The following is a 23,145-nucleotide window of genomic DNA, read 5'->3' on the forward strand; positions in this document are numbered from 1 at the left end:
GCCTCTTTAGCATCCTGTACATTCAAAAACATGTACATTCAAATGTGAATAATTAAATAAATAATTTTAAATATAAGGATTAAGATTTATGCACTCTATTTCTTGAAAACATGCATAATATAATATTAATATGTTCAGTATTAATTAGTAATTTTCCTATAAAATCTGACAATTATATGTTAATTTATGGTTAGGTAAAATTTGGAAAAGTGCCAACTAGGTTTATCTACCACAGAAAGGTCACTATTGTTATGTGGGATTTTCCTGTCATACTAATCACATTGATAAATCTGTTTAGTAAAATAATGTAGAACTGTAAACTCAAAGATGTTAGTGATGAAAAGCTACAGATTGGAGAAAACAAATCCGTAAGTTCTTGCCAACAACACATAAAATTGGAAAAAATGCAGAGAAAATCAGGGGCCAACACAAGTGCCATGCTAATAGGACACCTTTAGTATAGTTGCTTCTGAAGCATTTTCACTAGAAATGGCTTTTAATGCCTTCATTTCATTGTGGTCATGGCAACTCTGTACCCAGCTACTCATATTTCTTTTAATTTTGCAAAAAACTTCTGGAGAAATTTAATGGTGTCAGTAGGTTTGTAATCATTTAACTAAGGTAGTTGTTTAAAGTTTAAAACAGAGTATATGGTAAAAATGCACAAAGTGAAGGCTTAGAATCGTGTTAGCACCCAGTTTATAATATGTTTACATTACTATCAGTGGCAAAGTGTTCACATAAATAGATGGGAAACATCAATAAAAACATTTCTTATCAAGAGATGCCACAGAGAACCAATGTCTTAGTAAATATGAGAAATATTGACTAATCATTGCATACATTTGTGTATAAGTATGGCCTGCTTTCATTATTGCTTTCTTTTCTGCAATATCCCAAATGATATTTAAATAGCAAACAGCAAAATAGGTTTCCATATGACCAGTCTTTCTACTCCTGCATGCCATTAGACAAAAAGGGTAGCAAGTAAATAATAAATACTTGGCTGTTGTTGGCTTAAGGAGGCAGTTGTAGGTGAAATCTTCTTGAACTCCTCAAAGATTCTTAATTTTACTTTGCATTGTGATTTCTTTCCTCCCTTTCTTGTTTTCTTTTTTTTTAGTTTTACATAAACACAAAAGTCATATTATCCACATGTTAATAATCATTTGTAGCAGAAATTTATAGCAATAGGCTGTCAATAACCAGTATGTAGAAAATTTTGGTTTGGGCTGTTGGATTCAAGTACAGTGCTTTCTGTGCAAGCATGAGCATGAGAGGTTGGATTCCTAGCACTGCTCTAAAGTGTGGATACAGCAGCATACACTGTAATCCCAGTGCTGAGAAGAAACACACACACACACACACACACACACACACACACACACACACACACACACACACACACACACACACACTGCACACACACACACACACACACACACACACACACACACACACACACACACACACACACACACACACACACACACACACACACACACACACACACACACACACACACACACACACACACACTCACACACACACACACACACACACACACACACACACACACACACACACACACACACACACACACACACACACACACACACACACACACACACACACACACACTCACACACACACACACACACACACACACACACACACACACACACACACACACACACACACACACACACACACACACACACACACACACACACACACACACACACACACACACACACACACTCACACACACACACGTTCCCTACAATTTTCTTGTTAGTCAAGTTATATCACTGTACTCCAAGTTCCATGAGAAACTTAAATTGAAACATTAAAGTGAAAAGTTTGTAATGGTCTTCTGTTCTCTGCCAGCAAGGTGCATAGTAAGAAATAAGTAATAAAAACACCACACAAAAGAAACATGTACACAATTATACACAACACAAATAACACAATGAAAATATTTTAATAAACAAGCACACTTCAACTTTTAAGAAAACCAGAGCTGTTTTCTTTGTGCTTCCTAAACCTAAAAATGTCATGGTTTGGCTATCAGCTTTACTAAATAAAATGAGAGACACCTCTGTTACTTCGAAGATTTGGGGAAAATTTTTAAGTCAGTAAATGTAAAGATGGAATCAGTTTTGATTGCTGGCCTGTTATGCTGCTCTCTTGCCTGGATCAGAGGAGTCACATAACCATTAGTTTGAACACCCAGGGAACTTACACGTCTTGCCTATTTTTGCTGTTGGTGAATAATTGTGAAGTGACAATCATGTCTCCTATTCTCAGCGTGCCTCCCTGACTTCTCAAGAAATATTCACAATTTTTATTCAACTTGTGTTTTGCCCAAATTCCCTCACACAAAATTATAATCATGGTTTTATCTTGCATTAAAATTATTCACAGTTACATTCCGAATTAAAAGTTCCATTAACCACACCAGAACTCGTATTTCTGGGTTAACTTTTTTATTTATCATTAAATCTCTTTTCTCAAATGTTTGTTTGGTAAATTTCCCTAATGTCTCAGGAGAAGGTACATTACAAAGTTAGATCATGAGATGTCTGAGTCTTTTCCAATGATAGTTTAAGGAGAGCTTCTCATGTTTCAGAGCAGAGGAATCTGATACTTTCATATCACTTACTCTTCTTCCCTCTCTGGGACTGGCAAATAGCCAGGGAGACACTCAGTGTGGTTTTCTATCGATTGTCCTGTGGTTTGCAGAGCATTAGAGGACTCTGTCTCTGAAAAAGTATAATTAGTATTGTGAGGAGGTATAATTCTCACTGAGAATAAGAAACATGAGGATATGTTTTTTTTTTTTTAATTCCAAATTTAAGTAAATGAACAACTCGTCCAAATTAGGATTGACCTCAATAATGCATTACCTCTTCTATATAATCTCAATTAAAAATGAATACAATTTAAAGTGTTTGACTAATAAAATACATTCATAGTATCAGTCGTTCAGAGTAGGTGGGTATAGTATATATGAAGGTCCAGAATCTCCAGTAATTTCACATTTGGCCATGTTACTCCATTACATGGATTTACCGCGTGGTTCTGAGTCCATAAAATCATATTATTAAGAAAGATACCTCAAAATGCAGGACTGTGGAGAAATAAAAATATGCTAGCATGCTAAAGAACAAATAGCATTCCGCAATTAAATAAGACCATTAAAAATAATAATTTTATTAAAACTAAGACTAGAAAACAAAACAAGAACTGTTATGTTGAAGGTAGATAATCAGATCAATGGAAAGGATAACATTTCCATTTGTTTGAAAATTCCCGATCCTACCTGATTTTCTTTGTCATTTAGAAAATTCATCAATGAACAATAGTGTTGTAGCTATTGAAAAAAAATACAAGTAAGAGTTACATTATAAACTTATACTGATATTAATACAGTAACATTCCAATAAGAAAGATATGAATGCCCAGGTTTTGCAACAAAAAGAGAAAGCATACTAAAGGTTTCTGTATAGAATGTCCTGTGATAGGATTTCAACTTCTACTACATTGCTGAAATGAAAAAAAAATTGTAGATTCCTGTTTAGAATAAACAGATTATTTTAACCTCTTTCCTCCTTCTCCCCTATTTATTCCTAACTACATTCTAAATATCAATCTTTAAACCCAAAGAGAAGTGTAGTTTTCATCCCTCTTCAAAGAAACTTCTCTTACAACAGATAGGAATCTTTAAGGTAAAACAATGGAAAAAAATACAGAATTTTGGAGTTCAGTTGTAAGTGACACATCTACAAGACACTTGTAGCAGCAAAGGCTCAAGGATTGTTGCAGGTGAGAGCAAGAAAATAATGTAAAAGCCAGAAAAATAGTAATTTGATGTCAGCTTATATCTCTTAGAAATGTCAGAAAGGCTAAACATTTTAAGTATCATCAAAAATGCTACCTTATCGTCTTGGATGCTTATACAAGTGCTCAGTCTCCACATCAGTTAAGTAACAACGAATAGATGAACCTTTGATTTTTCTTTACATGAATCATAACACACACACACACACACACACACACACACACACACACACACACACAGGTCTATAGCTGTTCACAATTTAGAGTTGTTTTTTTTTTTTTCTCTTTCCATCATGGGAATAAACAAAAATGTACCAAACTATAACTCTGTAGAATTAGAGACTATCACTGAATTTATTTCTTGGAAACACATGGGAGTTTCTGAACTTGCTTAAATTGTAAAAATTGAACTTGCAGAATTTGTAATTGTGTTCAAAATGAACAAAAATCTGGGTTTCAACCCCTTGTAATTTGCTAACCCATACCCTGTCTTCATCCCTCCTAAGCCAAAAAATGTATTCATTACTATCTGTACCTTATCCTCAACACAGAGGCTTATTCTGCAAGGAAATTGTGGAATAAATAATATTATTTTCTCAGAAACATATTACAACAAGAACTCTCAGTGACTTTGAGGTGTTTTGATGATTGAATCACTGAAAAAGAAATATCACCTGGATAAACATGTTAATGTTAGTATTTGTAATTATCCCAAAAGCATGTCTCTGTTGAGATTTTATTATATTTATTTTAAGGATAATGTGAATGTATGGTTATAATAGCTAAAATGAATCTTAAAATTCATTTAGCAATGTTTGGAATGGTTTGGAAATAAAAAGACAGCTATGTGACATGCATGAAATGGTGATGGGTAGTGATTATAGCTCATATTGCCATACTATTTCTATTGTAACCTTCTCTCAGCATTTTGAGAACTACTTTTCTTTGTCTAGACACAAAGAAGAGTTTCAATTGCCACAAGGTCAATTTCTGACTTCTGACAAGATCAATTGAAGTCACTTTGTATTCACCTCTGTAGATGTTGAATGCTTTGTTTGTTGTTTTATTTTATGACCTTAAAATTTATTTAGTCTGTTAAATAACTGGAAAACATAGTTCAAACCTGTACTTGCTTATGTTTTCCTTGTTTTCTTTTTTCTCATCTTGTACATTTTTTCTATCAACTTACTATTTTCAGTGTAATTGTTTGACTTACATTATTTTATAACCTCAGTAAATTGAAAAAAGAAGAAATATTAACACCTTTTATGAGTTTGAATTTTATTAAAATAATGTGCATAATATGTGGCTTTTTAATCTCTTATAAAGCATTAAATTATATCTGTCTAATAAATAATCATACCAACTTGCTGAAAGGGTTATAATGTTAATATGCAAACCCTTGATCCTTGTATACATGCAAAATTCATAAAATGCATGAATTATATACTTTTGTTCAGTATTCTTATGATTTAATAATAAATGGTTATATATATATATATATATATATAGCCATATAATGCATTGTTACAAAATATTCTTATATATATTATATTAGAAAATTATATAATATAGTAGAAAAACAGAACATTTATCCAAATATTTGGTGCATATTTATGATAAAATTTCTATCCAAAGCAAGAAAAACAAAGTTTCTACCCAATCAATTTATTCTATATTTACATATCAAGATAGTACATGTAAAAGTATTTGGTATGAGAATTTTAATTAATCTTAATACCTTAAGTGTTAGTAGAACACATTACATTGTATTTAATAAATTATAAATCTCAACAAAATACTTCAATGTTACTGAACAATGAGAATGACCATTGAGTGTATATGGGATGGTAATTTACCTGAAGAAGCTATTTTGTTCTGAGGCTAATACATTTTACATTATTGATTTACAGAAGCCCACATAATAAAGTATGAAATTTACATGGCTCTTTCCATTTATGAATGGCTTGGAATTGTTTCCTTTCATCAGCAAGTGAATGTTCTGACATGAAAATAGCAACATTATTCAAAAGAATGTGCTGTTAATGAGTCTGTATTAATTACTTAGAGATTTCTCCCATCACCTCTGCTACTTGATTTTTTCCTCAAAAATATTTCCTGATGATTAACTACTTGTGTCATCAGTTTTATTGGGCATTTTCCTGAAACAATAGAAATTTCTAATTATTTCAATATTTTGCAATCATTTATAAAGCAAACATGCTTTGACACTGAATAAATTAAGTCACTTTGTTATGAGAAGGTACTCTGCATGATACCAAAAGGGAAACCTGCTCCCCAACCCAGGCACCAAACCTTTAACCTGTGATCCTGCAAGATGTGTTTCAGCAATGGGTTGATTAGAGCTTGTGGGAGTGGCCAACTGATGAGGAATGTACTTCTGTGTATGTGTATTTTATTGATTGTTAAATAAAGTTCTGTTTGGCCAATAAAACAGCAAGTTAGACAGGACTAGGAAGCATAGAGGATTATGGGAAATGTAGTAGAGAAGTGATGATCCAGGCAGGAAGTGACATAGCAAGGAGACTCATATTTAAGCCAAGGAGAAACAGGAAGGGCCCTCTTTCCCGTTTGCCTCCTCCAGCGGAACAATGTGATCCACCGGCAAGGAGGGATGCCAATAAGGCGTCCGATAAGATACATCTTATAAAATGTATAGATTTATGATAGTTAAGACTGAGCTAGCAGATGAGAAGTCCTAGTCATTGGCCAAGCAGCATTGTACCTAATACAAGTTTCTATGTATTCATTTGGGCCTAACTCAGGCAGGCGGCTGGCGTCAAGCTCACAGGTGGCAGTGGGGCTCAGGCAGCTTTTGGCAGAAAGATTTATCATAACAGAATGGTGTCAGGAGTGGGATGACTCCATGCCCCAAGGTTCCCAGAGAAAGAGGTAAACCTGCCACCACAGCTTGCCCTGTCAGGTCGCTGAGTGGCATGAGAGCAGCTTCCATATGCTCGCACTGTCCCGGCACTTCTGGTGTTTAGACTCCAAACTTCTGAGATGATAAAGACAGATCCAGATGAAGAAAAACCTCTAAAGGTTTACACTGTGTTTAAAAATATATGTAGGCTTGTGAGAGAAGGAAGCAGAGGCAGACAGATTTCCACAGAGAAACCCTGTCTCAGGGAAAGAGAAACAAAAGAAAGTAAAAATAAAGTAATAAAAAAGCCACATAAAGATGGAAAATACACAGAGAATCTGGATACTATATGCCATATTGTTGTCTTTAAATTGTTTGATTGCAAAGAAAAGACTTATTGCTGCTAAAATCATTTGATTATAAAGGCGGCTAAATTAATCCAACTTATACATTTTAAAAATGCTTTGACTTCAAAATTTAAGTCTAAGGACAGGCTACTTAGAAATAAAGGTTTTACTTGTATTTCCACATAAAATCAGAAGCTGTTGATTACTTCCAGACTAATATGGTTTGATCAAACAAGACCCCCTAAAGCTGAGACCATACAGCCTTACAGACTACCAAAACAAGGACTTGGTCAGGTTTCTATGTTTTATCATGATCCCTATGGTATATGAACATCGTCCCCAATCAACAGGAAGCAGTATACAAAGAATGGCGCCCATATTCCCAAATATTGTTTATAAATGTTTGTTTTCATTTAAATGGGGTTAGTTATAAATGATAATGAGCAGTGGAGCTCAGGCAGCTTTTAGCAGAAAGATTTAATGCAACAGCCAACTCCTGTGTGTTTTAACTTGAGACCCATGCCCTACACTGCCTAAATGGGAAGGAACCACAGACTTGATAGCCCAGAGGTCTAAGGTAGAACAAAACACATCTGGAAAAAAAATTTGAGCAAATTGGGAGCATAGGAGGAGAGGCGAGGGAGGTAGGAAAAAGAGAAGGGGGCAGAAGAACAAGTGGGATCAGGAAGACTGAATCAGGGGAGGAATAGAGGAGAGCAAGAAAAGACATATCTTAGTAGAGGGAGCCAGTATAGGTTTAAAGAGAAATCTGACTCTAGGGAAATGTTCAGAGATCCATAAAGATGATCTCAACAAAGAATCTCAGCAGTAGTGGAGAGGCCTCCTTTGTTGCCCTTCTGATATAATGAGATTGATGACTGTTTTAATTGCCATCCTAGAGAGTTCATCCAGTAGCTGATGGAAGAAAAGAAATATTTCTTAATGACATTCTGCTATATACATAGATAAATGCCTTGTCCAGGTGTCATCAGTGAGGCTTCCCTCAATACAAGATAGGAACAAGTGCAGAGACTCACAGCTGAAAATCATCTGGACTTTAAATTGGAGGGATCCATCTGGTCCTCACCTTGAAGCTAGGACACCCATCGAAAAATGGGAAGGAAAAACTGTAGGAGTCAGAGAGGAAGAAGGAAACAAGGAAAACCTTGTGCCCAGGATCAACTAAGCAGGACACTCATAGGCTCACAGAAACTGATGTGACAAGCATGGGACTTGCAAGGGTCTGAGGCAGGTCCTATGTATATATGTTATGGCATCTAGCTTGGTGCTTTAGTGGGACTCCTAATAGTGTGTATAGGTATGTCTCGCACTCTTTTCCTTCCTGCCTCTGGGTCTCTTTCCTTCCTATTGGGTGTCTTGTCCAGCCTAGATATAGAGATTTTGCTTTGTGTGTTTTGTCATGTTTGCTTGTTTTTTGGAGGCCTCTGCTTTTCTGAAGGGAAATGCAGGGGAAGTAGATCTGGGAGAGAAGGGAATTGGGGGCTGATAAATGGAGGAAAAACTGTGGTCAGTATGTATTGTATGAGAAAAATAATGATCTTCGATTATACATAATTATATATATATATATACATATATATATTGCATTTCCTGAAATTATATATATGTATATATATACTATATATATAATATTTATCATACGTATTGCAAATTACAAGTTCTGGGTCTATATGCAAGGGTCCTATTTGAAATCAAATTGGATGCAGGACATTATTCCAGCTTCTAAGCATGCTGAGGCTGAAGGAAAGCAAGTAAAAGTCCTGATTCAAAGAAGACATCATCAGCAACTTACTGAGATTCTTTGTCAAGATAAAAAATTCAGAGGAGACCTGGAATACAACTCACTAGAGTAATGCTTGTCTAGTATGATTGGCATCACCATGTATGAGGCTCTAGGTTGAAATTTGATTCTGAAAACAAAAGGTAAAAATAAACACATATAAATTATAAAATATAGAGAGAACAACTAATTCACTCTATAAAGAAGCATTGTGATATTACAACATGAATTCATCAGGAATAAAATTGAATTTTGAAACATTTCTTAATAATATTTATGCCTGTATTTCATGAATATTGCCATATGTTTTAATTCTGACCATGAATCCTTAAGGAATCTTACTTTCTGAAGGAAGATTTCATGACAAGAGTTACTCAAGCTCTCTGGAGGTAGACATAATCTGTAGTTCAAAGCCATAAGCGCTCCAGCTGTTGAGAGAGCATGCCCAAAGTGCACCAAAGGATTCCTCTCTTTCATGAAATGACTGGACTTCTCTGAAATGAAATGTGTTAGTCTGAGAATAGAGGAGCTGAGGTTTCTTTTAAACATTCCCAAGCATCCTCCTCAAGAGGCTGAATTTTAAAGCAAGTGATGTATTCCTTCTCTACTCTCAGCATGACCTCAGAGCTGGTCAGACTGCTTTAAAGTTTTGACTTTGTTAAAGGGACTTAGAAGTTTAAAATAGTCCAACAGGAGGCCTGGGAGTGGGAGGGCAAGTGGAATATTTTCAGGGTTGGACTAACTTTGAAGCGAAACATGAATTATATTGATAGTGTAATAAAATGCAATATCAAAGACTTTGTGATCATTAACATTTGAACAAACTTGCAAGATTTCGACTACTAGTGCAAACAGTCCTTTTCATTTTACATGTTGTCGCCCAATCAAATACTCAGCTATGAACTTCTTTATAGAATGTAGTATCTAAAGGCAATATAGATGGCACAATAGCATATATAATTCTGACCAGCTAATCCATAACTTAATATTCAGCTAAAATGGCATTAAGATACAGAAACATTCAAAAATGATTTTTTACTTTTATAACTACATTGTATATAAATTAAAATGCATACTTATATGAAAATATTGATTAAAAACACAGTGTTTTTGTACATCAGGGGTCTGTGTGTGTGTGTGTGTGTGTGTGTGTGTGTGTGTGTGTGTGTGTCTGTGTATCAGAGAGAGAGAAAGAGAGAGAGAGAGAGAGAGCATATTCACGAGCCTATGCAAATAGCTCTCTACAAAGTGACATTGATTACATGTATGTGATAAACTTGCCAGTTATAGTGAGTTGAAATGAGATGAGAAAATCCAAAAGTTAGATAGCAGGAAAGTGAATTGCTAGTATCAGAAATATATGCATTCTGATAGAAATAGAGCTAATTAAATACTGTTCATTTGGTATGAACTTTAAAAAGAATATTGACTTAGAACACTGTCAATTCCTCTGGGCGTACAGCTAGTCCTGTAAAGATAAGACACATTCATAAGATATGTCCTTCATTATTTTAATTTTATTAGAAGTTGTAAAATATAATTTAAATACATTCCTCATCATGTCTTTCCAGCAGTGATTAAGTGATGTGTTCAAGTCACTCCTCATAAAGAAAAAACTTAGATATTTCTTTATCTGTAATACTTATATATATATATATAAATGTAAAGTGATAGATCCCTTATCCCTACTAAATTACAAGTTTTTCATTTCTAATGATTTTGCTGGCTTTTTAAAATTATTCTGCATTCTGCATAATTATATCTTGAACATGTTTTTCATATGCCAATTACATAAACATGTTTTGATTCTTTCCCAGTCCACTAAAGAAAACTGTAAGTTGGTTATACATCCTGTCATCCAAATTCCCGAGACACGTCATTAGGAAATTAATTCCCTGTATCCTTTGTTGATTATAAAATACTTACCACAAACTAACTATAGTCAATTCTTCTTATAGCCATCATGTTTTATAAAGCCAATAAAAATCCAAATTAACCAATGGCAAATCACATCTTTAGGGAAAATGAAGGATTAGATTTCTGGGAGCTTCTGGTTACAGGATTGGCATAAGCCAATTAATGAATAATCTTCCTTTATCTTTGTTTCTATTTCAAATACCTTGTTTATTACACATTGTTGATTCTACAACATTAAAACACTACCAACAGCATTCCTTCATGCCTGAAGGAATATTATCTAAAGCTAGAATTTTCTCTGTGAAGAACATCATAGATCCCCTGTAAGTTTGGAATAATAAATAAAAATGCAGCATAACTTATGGAATCATGATAAAACATGCTATGTGCAGGGAAAGAAAACCACACAGGCTCAAACAGAATAGACCAAAACAGCTGAAGAGAACAGAACAAAGATAATGACCAACAGACAAAAATAGAAGCAACATAGCACAAAGTAGATCATGCAAACAGTACTTTTTACACTATAAAAGCATAAACAAGAATCTTAGTTGACCTCAAAAGAAAAATGTATACCTGATGTATGAGATATGTTTTGTTCTTAGCAGGTATATAATCCATACTGTCTGGATAAGTGTGACAAATGATATCCAATGTAAACAAATTTTAATGAGTATATGAAGCCACAAAGTCACCTGATGAGGACTGATTGTACATGAAAGTCATTATCCCAAGAAAGGAATATCATACCCACTATGGTACTTGTAAACCCATGAATGAAATGCACATCTTGTAACATATTTTCTCAACAAACTATATCAATATTACATGATGATTATATTATTCCCCTCTTTTTAATTCTTTGAGGGTTTTATTCATGTTTTGCCTATAACCCCCAATTCTTCCAAGATCAACCACTCTTCCCTACTCAGTCAACTGTGTCCTGTTTTTCTTTCTTCCATGACCAATTTGTTCTGTTCAAATATTCTTGGATGTGTCATCTTCTACATATTAGACTGACTAGAGTCTATACTCTTAGGGAAACTATCAGTGTTCATCCGACCTCAACATAAATCCAGCAACACTGAACTTATTAGAAGAGAAAGTAGGAAACACCCTTGAACGAATTGGTCCAGGAGACAACTTCCTGAGCAAACTATTACCAATACCTCCACAGTTTAGAATGAGGCTAGCTATCAACCTCCTCCCTTCATGATGAGATTCTAACTTGAGTTTGCAGAGATATTGTGCATGTTATTGAAACTGCTGTAAGGTGGCTGGCTTTATCCAAAAGATACTGTTTCCTTGTATTCATCCAACACATCTTTTTGCTCTTAGAGTATTTCAGTGCCATTTTCAGCAATGATACTGGAACATAAGGTGAAGTGTCTGTGATTTAAATATTCTCTTTAGATCTAAGCACTCTTAAGTCCCCTATTGCCATAACCTTGGCCAATTGTTTATTGCTATAGAGATAGAACCAAAAGCATGTTTTTTTTTTAATCACTAAAACATATTATTATTCTTTCAAAGGTCTGATATTTTAAAATTTATTCACTGATTAAGTTTTGTAGCTTTGAACATAACAATAACAGTTATTGTTAACAAGTTAATTAATATTTTAACACTGTTCCAGTTGATTATAGGCATGTCAACATGGCAAACATCTAAAGCTATCCAATCCACATAGGTTAGCTGTTTCCAAATCATTTGCCTACTATGCTTCTATCAGCTAAAGGATGAAGGCTCTAGGATGGCATATAAGGCAGTCATCAATCTTAATATTGGAGAAGGGCATTTAAGGTATCCTCTTGACTACTGCTAGGTTTGTTAGTTGAGGACAACCTTGTAGATCTCTGGACCTTTCCCTATTGCCAGATTTATCTTTAAATGTATAATGGCTCTATCTATTATGGTATCTCCTTTCTTGCTCTCCTCTATTCTTCCCTTGACTCTATCTTCCTGCTCTCTCATGTCATCCTCTCCCCTCTTCTTCTCCCCTTCTCTTTCTCCTAACTCCCTCTCCCCTTCCCCCAGGCCACCAATTAGCTTAGGAAATCTTGTCCCTTCCCCCTTCTCCAGGGGACCATGTGTGTCTCTCTTTGGGTCCTCCTTGTTTCCTAGCTATTCTGGCAGTGAGGATTCCATCCTGGTGGTCCAGCCCACTCAGAGACTGCCTGTATCCTAGTCCCTTTCTCTGCTCATGGGATGAGGTAAGCGCGAGTCTGTTTCTAGCCCACTTTCCATGTCCTACTAGTAGTCACCTGAATCCTACACCCATGGGAAGAGGAGAGCCATCAGAGTATTGTACCTGCTTGCACCCACCAGAAGGGAAGCTTGGATCTGTAGCCACAAGGAGAGGAAGAGACTCCTCCTGTACCCACTGGAAGAAGACATTATGAAAACAAATTCAACATCAGAAAACCAATATGACACCACCAGAGTCTAGGGACTCTGTACCAGCAGGATCTCAACATCCCAACACAGATGAAGCAGAAGAGAATGACCTTAAAAAAAAATCTTCATGAAAATGAAAGAGCAATTTATTAGACTGTGGTTTTAATTAGAATTAACTGTAAGCATTAAAGTGACTATATTTAAATATAATTATGCATGTAATGTTCTTCAAAATAGTCTATTGCTGATAAAATTAGTGAACATATACTGTTGCTTAAATGTTATAAATTGTGAATAACAATGAATCAATAAACTATACATACTACATGATTTCAAGAGATGGGGGATCAGTGATACAAACTTTCTTTGTTGTAACATAATTGTAATTAATCCCTAAGGAAACGTAAAAACACAACAAACTTTCCACACTTCCCATTGAGGGAAATGAATAAACAAAGGAAAGTAGAAATAGAATGTTCTCACGGGTACGTGAAGTAGGACTATGTGAAAGTTGAAACCAATGTAGACTTGAATGTTATTCTTGACAGAAAAGTCTTAAGTGTAGAGCTAGAAGACACAAAGACTTGTGAATTTAAAGTCACCAGGTTGAAACTGAGTGAGTACTATTAATAAGTTAAAATGTATCTAAGGGCTTTGAAATAAAAGATGAAAATCTAATGTATTTTAATGTAGCACTTTGCAATAGGAACAAAGAGAATCTCTTCTGCTGAACTATTTGTTAGTAAATAAAAGGAATATAAAATAGAAATATTGATAAGATTCTTGAATTAGCTTTTTAATAAGATTCAGGAGAAGAATAAATGCAATATAATCAAGATTGAGACTGATATAACTGAACACTGATGCAGATTTTTTACTTAGTCAAGAATTGAGGATTGGTGGAGGAAAGCAATTACTTCCCTGTTTATTTTCTAACTTATGATGCAAAGATTCTATCCTTGTAGTTTCCATCACCTTTTACACAGCTAAAGAGGCATGAATTATTGGGAATTATTTTAAAATAAAAAAACAGATAAAAGGAGATTGATAAGAATTTTTTTCATAATGCCAATGAGATAGTGTGAGGTGGTCAGACTTCTGATATTGATGGCAAAGATAAAAAGCAATTATTAATTCAAAAGTTCTCTAGAAATTGGAGACAACTAGGAGGAAGATATTGACTGGATGTAAATGGAAGATTTAGGAAAAGACATTGTTCCTTGTGTACTTCAGAATGAAATATATCTCCTCTTAGCTAAAGATTAGATTGCTTTTCATTCTCTAAAACAAAATTAAGACATTCTTGTAGTTCACAGGATTCACAAATGCTTATGACTGGTGACCAGTTTTCTCCTCCACTGAAGTATGTAGCACATTCAGGCCCTGCAAAAGTTAACCTGGGATGAAATTTCCAGAACACCAAATCTCAACCATAGACATGCAGCCATTGGCAATTAATAGCTTCTGGAAGAAGGAGAGATATTTTGCTGGAAGGGTATAGTCTCAGTTAAATATGCGACAATGAAGATCAGAAGATCAAGAAAAAATAGGCATCATGATAGCTTTGAAAAAATGAAAAGCCCAAATACTTGGGTGAATAGGGAAGTAGTATAGATATTTCAATATAAGGAGAAAGGCAGTGCTTTGACCTAAGCATATATGAAACTCTCAGAGAACTATTTTTAGGGAAAAAAAAAAAAAAGAATGCAGGGCTACGGCCTGAGTGGTCGCGCTGGAATGGATTCCTCCTCCTCGTCCTCTTTGCGTGCGGGTTTGCACGCCTTAGACCCGTAGTTGCAGCATTCCATCGAGGTGGAGACGCAGAAGCAGTGCTTCTAGCAGCTGGTGCACCAGATGACGGAACTTTGCTGGGAGAAGTGCTTGGATTAGCCTGGGCCAAATTTGGACAGTCGGGCTCAGGCCTGTTTTGTGAACTGTGTTGAGCGCTTCATTGATACAAGCCAATTCATCTTAAATTGACTGGAACAGACCCAGAAGTCCAAACCAGTCTTTTTAGAAAGTCTTTCTAACTGATCTCTTGCAATACCTCTTTGGAAAAGTAGTTCAAGCACTGAAGAGCTGTTGATGCGATGGTTGAAGAAATCGCTGTGGGGATCGGGGGTAGGTTGGCTCCCAATTTTCTTTATCATCTTGGGACAACTTGTTATCTGAGAATCTACAAAGATCAATTTTTATGTAATAGATTTGAGAGTCATGTGTATTTGGTTGTGTTTTTAAAAATAATCATGTGAAAATAATTGACAGATAAATGAAATTAAGAGATGCATATTACTGTATATGGGACTATGCTTTCTCAAGGTCCCTTAACTCCTTTATATAATTTTGATAGTGGAAGTGCTTTTTATAATTTGATAGTGAGACCACATAGGGTAAATCTCTTTGTATGGATTCTTTTCTGGTTTTCTAGGGAGATCATTGTGTCAGAAAAATAGCAGTGGGGAAATAACCTGGCTAACCTGACACTGTTTAACCATGAGCTTTCCTATCTTTCAAGTTTGACTATCAGAGCTGAGAAACATTCTATGGGTGTTATACTATCCAGCCTTTTAGATTGTCTTCCCTATACTGTGATTTACTTAAGTCTTGAATTGAAAAAATGGTCTCAAGGTACAATGGTCAGCTTGAGAATCCAGAGGGCTTTAGTTATTTGCAAAGGAATCTAGCTCATGAACATAATTCTTACTACCAGACTGCCATGGGAAGAAGTTAACTTACTCTGTCTATCAGGCTACAAAACATTCACAGATGTGCCTAAAGAAGTATAACAATTTAGGCCAGTCAAGAACAACAGTTTCAGGTAGAGTTGCTTGCCTGATATTAGTCATAAATTCCATTAACTACATTCTTTTGGTCACTGAAATAAAAGCTCTGTGAGATCAACTTGTGATGGGAAAAAAAACAGCAGTGCATTTCCAAAATTGAGTTTTCCTATTTTAACACACCCCACTGAGTGTTCGTGTGTTTATTATCCTGAGCTTTGATGCCTCATGAACTTAGAGGTATTGTTAAACTGATGTGAGCCAGCTCTGGCTACTTCTTTTGTCTTTGACATAGACATCATCATTCATCTGCAAATATCCAGGAAAGAGTAATTGGCAGGAGTGTTAGGTTCCAACTTACATATAGAGGTTAATGATAGCATTGAAATAATTGCATGGTTTCTGACATCCTACCTGAAAAATCACTGAGGTTGTGATATGGGATGAGGATGAATATAAAGCAGAAGGAAGCACAATTTATTCTCCTTATTTTGAAGTTGTTTGAATTAGAAATTACAAGTAAATCGATGCTATAAACAGAAAATGACAGATCCTTTTTTTTTTCCTTTTGTTTTTTTTTGAGACAGGGTTTCTCTGTGTAGCTTTGGAGCCTACGCTGACACCTGCTCTGGAGACCACACTGGCCTCAAATTCATAGAGATTCTCCTGGCTCTGCACCATGATGGCTGGGACTAAAGGCATCACCACCACTCCCCAGCCAAAAGACAGGTTCTTTAAAGAATACAAAGAAAAAATTAATAATATATACAAATTCATATGGTACATAATTTGAAAACTGCTAAATATTACAATTGTTTTCAAGCTTATGTTTTCTTAGTTATTATAGGAAACTGTTGCCCTTCTTTTCATTTGTTTGTTTATATACCTAATAATCATATTTTAAAGAAAATTTAAAAATGACATGCATTAAAACAATTTTATTAAAAAATATGTCAGTTCTTTCTTGAGAATGCCTTTTCATTATAACACTTCCAAACTCTCTCATATACAGCTTGCTGCTGTCTCTCAAATATGTCACCTCTTTTACATTAATTTATTGTATACATGTATGTATTTATATATACATGTACTTTTCCCAAATATAACATTTTGAGTCCATGTTCCTTGTATATATGTTTCCAGGAATAACCAATTGGCCCACAGTACTCTTCTCTATTGAAGACCACCTCTTCTGCTATCAGCTTTACTCATTTAACTATAGTTTATTGTGTAGGGTTGAAGTCTCAGGGCCTGATCTCTGTGTATTTTGCCAATGCCATTCTTGTCTTCCTTCCTTTCTTTAAATTTGGTTGGTCATGATGGTGATACTTCATGGGTGCTGTTTGGGGACATGTGGTTTGGGGACACAAAGTTCTTGATCCACTGTAGTCAGAGTTTTCCTACAATGGCAGCCACTCTTGAATAACCACACAGAGTCTTAATATTAATTGTACATTCTTGGCCAGTAGATGCAGCTTGTTATTATCTAACTCTTACATTCAAATTTCCCCCATATAAACTTACCTGTGCTTTGCCACATGGTTTGGTAGCTTTTCTCAGCACAGCATGCCTATCTTGCTTCTCTCAGCATCTGTTGGTGACTCTCCAGCTCAGTTCTTCTTCCTTCCAACATGTTCAGTTTGGATCTTCTGCCAAACTTTATCATGTTCAGTTATTGGTGAGTCAGCTTCTTCATTAAACAAATCACAGTGACATATATTCACATTGTGTAAAGAAATATTCCATAATACACCAACTCTTACAAACTTTCCACCCGAATTGTGTTGTTCCTTGAGCCATAGCTGTGGGACAGTTTGTATATATTATATATTCATTAGTGCTGGGCTCCACAACTCTGCAAATATTTGGTTTTGGTTTTCAACCTATGATCTCCATATGTTGCAGAAAAAAGTTTCATTCCTGAATTGTAAAAGTCTTATATTTTGAAAATGCATAGCATTTTATAAATTAGAGGAATTGGAAATTTATCCTATTTTCACATTATATCTTTTTTGCACCTACATTTATTGTATGTGTAACTTATAATAAGAAATTAGAAAGTTAAGAGTGTCCTTGGCTATGCTATGAGTTTCTTGCCACCCAAAGAAAATTTGATCATAAAAATCATTCCACAACAATTTTAATAAAAGATATAATATTATATATTCATATTTACTAAGTGAAATTTGTAATTGAAAAGGTTCTTTGGTAAACACAGTACCTTTGAAATCTGAACAAAGATATAAAAGAGCTGCTTATATAAGCCATTTATGCATGAGTTTACTACTAGACATGCAGATGTAATCATCAGTAAGAAATATTACTGAAACCAAAGTTAATACAGTTTAAAATATATTTTTGAGAGCACTTAGTGAAACTCTATTAAGTGACTTTCTCAAAAATTTAAATAATTATTTCTCACATTTTCTAAACTGTTAAAGTTGTATTCATGATATAAAGAAAATTAAACAGCTATCTTTATAAAACAAGCAATGTGAGCATTGAGTACTTGTGAAGGTTAGTATTCATACTCATACCAGTAGCAAAGTTCCAATATTTAAACATCTACACTGGAAGTAATGGTGTCTATATTAATAATGGTTTATTCTCCAATTAAATGGAAAATCCATGTAACAAAAATATCTGAGCATATGATTTAAGGGTACATTGGCTCTAATCTTAGGTGGAAATGTGAATCAAAAGTACAAATTCCTGACTGAGTTATTTATCTTGATCAAAATCATTTGGCTTGATTCTACATTACCTACCACATAAGCTGCCAGAGACTTGGAATTTTTTTCCTATATTTATTTTACATCATTTGAGCTGCCTACTTGAAGAGTTAATTGGCAATGAAATGGCCAAAAAATAGATGGCTAGTGTAAAGAAAAAGCAAATATATAGACTTTTTCCTTCATGGATAGACAGCCAACAGTTCATCTTAGAAACTAAATTGATTTCTCTTACAGTACCAAACCTGTGCCATTAATAAGGGCAGAGCATTTCCAAGTAAGAATATATATATATATATATATATATATGTATATATATATATATATATATATCATGCTTTATGTTGATACATTTCATTTGCTTGAATTCAATAAGAAGAAATTTAAAGTTGGTTGAAATAAAAAAAAAATTGAAAAGCTTATAGAAAAGAAGTGATAAGGATATAATATTACTGAACAGAGAAAAATATACCATTATTACACTTGATGGCCAAGATAGTTTTAGGTCAATGACTTTTGTTTATTCATAAAATTTTTAGATAAACCATTATATATACAACGCAATAAATATTCATTATTTCAACTTGAATAATTTACTCCTTAGAAATGAATACCACAGGTCATGTCATAATGAAAGCATATAACTTTATCTTTCCTCCATCTAAGTTAAGAAAATTCATTCTGCAATTTTTGTTTGTTTTCTTACATATTTTTCTAAAGCATGACATAAATTCATGGAAGAAGAATTTACACTTTCTAATCATTTCAGAGGCAAATGCAGGCAAAGCACTGTAAAAGTGTGTATCAGGGAGTCATGATTATGTGTTTGGTAGTGGACTCCTTATACCATAGTATAATGTGAAAGAGAAAAAGCCATGATAGAGCCAAAAGTCAGTATAATTTGCAGAGGACAGCCTCCCTGCAACCAACAATATGTGCTAGGCTCCACTTACCAAGCTAACATTGGCTTTCAAATATGCTAAGTTATTTAAAAATGTGAAGGGAGTAAACCAAAACATCCTATCTGTGGTTCCTGAAAAATCATAACGCAACATCTGTTTAATCCAATTTCAAAACTCCATAGTCTATAGTCTTAACTGTGTGAACACTAGAAAAAAAACATTAACCCAAAATATTTTCTAAGATTCAAAGCAAAGTCAGGCTTTGCAGCCAATCCTGCAAATACAAAAATATATGACTTAATTTAATTATAGAATGATATATAATGCACATTCTCATTCAACCCTAGTTAATGGGGCATTATAAGAAAGGAATGTATAGTGGGAAATTACCAATACGGAGTCAGATAGAAATATAAGGGTATTTAATAGGGAAAAGCCTTACTTACGGAGCGACCTAGCCAGCCGGCATGGCAGCAGTCTGTACGCAAGCCCAAAAGAGAAGCTGAAAATGAAAACGCAGTCACACTACATCACTCTGACCACGCCCTCACAAACGTGGTCAGGCACACCTGTAGCCAGCCCCTAAGTAGGCGTGGCTACAGCTTCCCCTACAGGAATGGATGAAATAAAAATAATAATTCCAGCAGGACAAGCATTAAGATCCATATCCTAGATCTAGAACTGCCTGCAGTTTAAAAATCTATTTGACCTTCAGGATTCCCACCAAAGTGACTAATAGGTTGTACTAAGAGGTTTTGGGTGGCTGTAACTCCAAATGCTCAAATTTCTTCTACAGTCTCTATTCTCACTAGCAGTGTTCTGTGTTCTCCTTGTGTGAAAGTCAATATATTTATCACAAATAATTAAAAATATGAAGTCTATACTTTTTAATAAATTCAATTGATTAGTCGTTATATAGTTTTTATCAATTTATCTATGTTCAGTAATATATATGAAGACATATATAGAAAATAGCATTGCATATATCAATTTAATTAATAAATTTGAAAAATAGAATCTTTTCATACAATTATTTGTGACTTTTTTCATTTAAAACAGGTATTATTATTTAATATATCATCCCATGTCACAAAATTACTTTGAAAATAATACAGTATAAGTATGCAGTCTTTCATATTTACTTTGATATTCTATTTTGGTTCTCAATGGACATGCAGCAAATAAAAATGTAACTTATTTGTCTCATTTGTAAAGGTTGTTTACTTGATCCTGAAGTCTTCAAACTATTTATTTTATTACTAAGCTCAAACTTTATATATGTAGTTTATGAACTTTTGTCACTTACTCAAAAGTATTATTCAAAAAGAGAGATATAAGATCATGAAATAATATTGCAAGGTTAATATGAATAAGATATTAAGCACAATCTTCATTTTTTACTTTTATAAATTCTACCTATTTTCTTTTAGTTACAATTGTATGTCAATATATTTGGTACCACGGGTTAAAATAGATTTTTAAACTTTATCAGATGTAGTTCTATATGTTTATTTAAAATCTCCTCATTTTGGTACATTGATTTCTTCTCTAAAGACTCATTATAAATGTTGCAAGGTTTATGGTCAAAGGGAATCTTGAGTATTTAAAACTTTTACAGTTTTCACAAGGCAAAATTCTTTAACAAAAATATGCTAACATTTTCTGCTATTGTGTTGTTAGCTAAGATTAAACTTTTCTTAAATTTTTTTTGTACTTTGAGATCCGTTAAAGAAGATACAAGCGGTTAAGGAATGCACACTCACACACATATAAATAAATAAATGTGTGTGTGTGTGTGTGTGTGTGTTATAAATCTTAACTAGAACATATATATATATATATGTTCTCTCAATATATATATATGTTCATATATATATATATATATATAATATATATATATATGCACATAAGTACACACATATGTATTCTAGTTAATACAATTTGAGAAAATGATATTTGCAAAATTTAAAAGATTTAATAGCTTGGATAATTTAATATGATTGAGGAAATTCATTATATTACATGCATATTGATATATATGTTTTTCAAGAGAGGGTTTCTCTTTATCTCTATTATATTATCTACATATAGATATATATGTTTTTCAAGACAGGGTTTCTCTGTGTAGCTATGGAACCTGTGCTGGAAAACACTCTGTAGACCAGGCTGGCCTTGAACTCACATAGATCCAACTACCCCTGCTTCTCAAGTGCTGGGATGAAAAGCATGTATCACCACCACCTGGCCAACTACTATATTTGAATAAAAAAATAATTTCAGTGAAAGCACAACCCAAAACCTTTTAAGTGGAAATAAACCCATTTATTCAGATATCCCAGTACCCTTCTCCCTCCCGTCCTCCCCTACCACCTCACACCAACTAAAACCCTACCTATCACATATCCTTTCTGCTCCCTCTCAATGGTGAGGCCTTCCATAGGGTGTCATCAGAGTCAATCATATCCTTTGGGATAGGGCCTATGTTCACCCCTGGGTGTCTTGGCTCAGGGAGCATTCAACTACATGTAATGAGCTCCCAAATTCCACACCTCTGCTTGGGATAAGTACTGAAATTCTACAGGAGGACCCATAGATTTCGGAGGTTTCCTCACTGAAACCCATGTTCCTAGGGTCTGGTTCATTTTCATGCTGGTTGAGTCAGGGGAAGAATAGAAGAAAACAAGAATGGAGATACCATAATAGAGAGAGACATTTTAAGTTTACAGAGAAATCAGGCACTAGGGAAATGTCTGCAGATCTACAAAGATGACACCAACCAACATTCTAAGCAACAGAGGAGAGGTTACCTTAAATGCCCTCCCCGAATAATGAGATTGATAACTAGCTTATATGCCACCTGATAGCCCTCATCCAGCAGCTGGTGGAAGTAGAAGCAGACTCTCACTACTAATCACAGAACTGAACTGTAACCCAGAAGCAGAGAAAGATGAGTGAAGGGCAAAGGGGTCAAGACTAGGCTGGTGAAACCCACAGAAACAGCTGACCTGAACATCGGGGAACTCTTGCTCTCCAGACTGATAGCTGAATATACTATTTTCTAACACTCCAGCCATTACACTTAGTTACTATTCCATGTAAATAATTAAGAACTGAATGAAATATAATAATACTTAGAATATTTGGGCAAACAAGTAGCCACTGAATGAAATTAGAATCACAAAACTAACTGCTTGGGAAAGGGATGTTCAGTTCCCTTTATGCCTTTAAGGCTAACCACTAATGATTTTTTTTATAGTAAACCAGAAAAAAATAAAGAAGTCTTATTAATTAGAAAAGCTTTTCAAAGGACTAAGTCCCAATTGGGTGGGATGCCCCAAGCAATGAAATCCATTCCAAAATTAAGTAAAATACTTTTTGCTGGAGTACGTCAGAATTGAGGAACTTGAAGTTACTCTTTAAGTATCTGAAATTTTGGTTTGGGAAGATAAAGGATATTAGCAGGTCAGTCTTACTGTCTATTACCCAAAGTCCTGAATATAATTAATGCTATAGAACAATATCCTCAAACTTATTTTAATAAA

At 34.5% G+C, this 23,145-nt stretch overlaps 1 pseudogene; it reads left to right on the plus strand.

The window, feature by feature from the left end:
* Window positions 1–14,926: 14,926 nt before the first annotated feature.
* On the plus strand, window positions 14,927–15,223 carry LOC100762327 (annotated as a pseudogene).
* The last annotated feature ends 7,922 nt before the right edge of the window (window positions 15,224–23,145 follow it).

This window comes from Cricetulus griseus (assembly GCF_003668045.3).
Source record: "Cricetulus griseus strain 17A/GY chromosome 1 unlocalized genomic scaffold, alternate assembly CriGri-PICRH-1.0 chr1_1, whole genome shotgun sequence".
Lineage (NCBI taxonomy): Eukaryota > Metazoa > Chordata > Mammalia > Rodentia > Cricetidae > Cricetulus > Cricetulus griseus.